Source organism: Gossypium hirsutum, chromosome A13, assembly GCF_007990345.1.
Source record: "Gossypium hirsutum isolate 1008001.06 chromosome A13, Gossypium_hirsutum_v2.1, whole genome shotgun sequence".
Taxonomy (NCBI): domain Eukaryota; kingdom Viridiplantae; phylum Streptophyta; class Magnoliopsida; order Malvales; family Malvaceae; genus Gossypium; species Gossypium hirsutum.
In genome coordinates this window covers 101,629,228-101,632,188 of record NC_053436.1, presented here as the reverse complement: position 1 = coordinate 101,632,188, position 2,961 = coordinate 101,629,228, and the positions used below count along the sequence as shown (strand labels likewise).

The window sequence follows — 2,961 nt, the reverse complement described above, 5'->3', positions numbered from 1 at the left end:
TTGAGATAATAATTCATCTGTTCTCATCTTTCTATCTATTTTTTTGTGTTGCTTTCTTTCAGTATATTCATCATACTTTCTCTAATGACACATGTTAATAAAAAAATAATATATAATTTTTATTGATAAATTTATAATAACATTTAAAAATAATAATAAAGTATCACATACCAGTAACATTAGGGCATGGTGCAACATTGCCTGTTTTATGAGCTATGTGCTCTTTAAATCGTGTTATTCCTCCTTTCACAACTTTACCATAAGGTTTACATACAACATTTCCTTTCGTATTTGGCACTGGAGTTCCAAAGTGCCAACCTATATCATTACTTGGTGCACCCTCCAATCCTTTAGTCGGGAACTTTTCATGTGGTGGCATGCTTTATTTTTATTTATATATAAGAAACATAACATTATATTTAGAAATATAAGCAACTCATTACTTATATTATCAACAATATAATAAAAAAAAAGTAAACATCATTAACATGGAAAAATTAAATTTATTGCATAATCCATAAATTTTTTTAAAAAAAACAACAACACACCATAACCCATTATTACCCGATCACCCAATAAAAATGTGATTAAAATAATGATTATTTCAGATAATATAGAAAAAATTTTAACTACGCATCATCTCTGGTTTAATAATTATTTTTTATTTTAGGTGCCAAAAAAAATATCCTTAAATAGCATATAGGAGCCACAATTCACAGCTGATTGACAACATAAATTTCAGGCTTTGAGAATGAGATTGAATTTTGATTTTTAAAATGCTATGCTAATATTATATTTATGATTATTTGATTTTTTTAAGAAATTTGTTAATTTCAAACTCAACTAATTTACCTATATGTATCCATTTTTTTTACAATTTATAAAATAAATGAAATTCAAATTTATATTCTCAAAAATATATATTTGAAGTTCGAATTCAAAGAGAACTCACATTTAGTAAGATTAATGCCAAAATAAATAAGAAGACAACTCACATGGTGGGAATCAAACTTGAGCAATTAGAACAATAGAAGATGAAAAGAGAGAGCCAACTAGTACCCTAACCTCCAAAAAAAATGAAAAATTATTGCTTTAGTCTCCCAAGATTTATATAATCTTAAGTTAATATATGATAAAATTATAATTTCTTCCTAAAAAATGTCAAAATTTCAATTTAATCCTTTTGAGAACTATCAAGATACAAACCAATACAAAATCACATTTTAACTCTAATAAAAATATATAACTTAATTTTAAATTGATATTTTTAATTGTAGGCTAGTTTGAGGGGGTTTTAGAAGTTGATTGTTGGATTGGATATAGAGAATGGGCAACACACAATAGTAAAATTTCTAGAGACCAAACAAAAATTACAATTGACACCAAATCCAACAAAAATCAAATATAAATCCACAAGCCCAAAAAAATAAAAAATAAAATCTTATAATATAAAAAAACAAATGGATGGTAGGAAAAAAATAAAACATTAGGGCTTAGGCTATCAGCTCTACCTCTCAACTCTCAAGTCTCAAGTACCGTCAACAGTAAATGAAAAAAAAAAACATTGGAAACCTGAAACCCCCAATTGTTTTTTCAAAACCCATTCAAAGCTTTCTTCCAAACCTTTCCCCTTCTCCCTAACTATTTCTCATCAGTCATCTCATCCCTAACCTAAAGAATATATTTGTAGATTCAAAATTTGTTTGTTATCTATCCATTAAATGATATATGTTCGCAATTTCTAGCATTTTACAACAGAAAGAAGCAAGAATTCAAGGCAAAAAAATTCAGGTACTTACTTGAAAGTTGAAAATTATGAATCTCCGAATGTATAAGTAAGATTTTGTTTTAGAGATTTTTTTTGTTTGTGTTGTCTGTTGTGATTTTGTTTGGTTTGGTCTTTGGTGTTTAGACAGTGAAATATGAGAGAATTTCATATTTTTCTACTGCTTTTGATTGCTTTTTTCTGTTATATTTTGGACTTCTTTTAATTTTTTTTGATTGAAAACTATCTGATTTTGCAGTTGAGGAATATATTCCTTTTTGTCTCATATTCTCATTGTATTTCTGTTGATTTTTTTTTAAAGGAGTTGAATTTTTTTTAATTTTACAATACCCCAAAGCTTTTGGTCATCGTAACACCGTCGCGAACATCCCATTTTCATGCAACCATTTACTGTTCGAGGAAACATGGACTCCAAATTAGGACCCGAAGTGGCGGCCCATGATTACGAAGGTTTTTCGTAGTTACAAAAGTCCCCCTTGTTGTCGTCGACTTGGTTAATTTTCGATCGGTGGATGTCGACGTTGAAAACAGAGTTGCATGGGTTTAAGCTGGTGCGATTCTCAGTGAAGTTTATTATAGAATTGCAGAGAAAAGTAGAACACTCGAACAAAATGCTTCCCAACTCATCCTTCGGTGGCAAGAGATCGCTCATCAACTTCTTGATGAAATGAACCCTGACGTTTCCATGTTCAGTGTTAATTCAACTCAAGACGGGAGGAAAAAAATTCTTGCTTCGTTCAGTATTTTTAGTTTTTACTATAGCGGAAAAATAATGGGAATAGCGGCCCGTTATTGCCGCAATTGGCCGTTACCTGTTAAATTGCAGTCGCGATCCACCACTATTGGTGTGACTCCGCTTCACACCGCTATTTTCAATAGTAGTGGTTTCGGACGATGCCGCTACCACTGTTCCGTAACTCGACCGCTATTTAAATCCCTGCTTGAAACATCCTATGACTAATTCCTTAGATACCGCCAACGGACGGACGCTTTAATGCTAGTACGTGTCAATACTATAACTTACCATTAGACCAACAAGGTGGCGGATTATGCTACCACAACACAACCAAAAGTTTACCTACCAACCTTTTTCAACTTCTCGGTTCCACTGTTTTTCGAGGTGGGAAACTTAGTAAGTGCCTTTTCCATACAGCCAAGCGCTATAAGTAAGTGCA

At 31.3% G+C, this 2,961-nt stretch overlaps 1 long non-coding RNA gene across 1 annotated transcript; it reads left to right on the top strand.

Annotated features, from left to right (window-relative positions):
• The first annotated feature begins 1,480 nt into the window (after nt 1–1,480).
• On the top strand, nt 1,481–2,738 carry LOC121212531 (uncharacterized). Its single transcript, XR_005907805.1, has 2 exons — nt 1,481–1,791; nt 2,088–2,738. It is a non-coding gene; the product is annotated as an uncharacterized lncRNA (long non-coding RNA).
• The last annotated feature ends 223 nt before the right edge of the window (nt 2,739–2,961 follow it).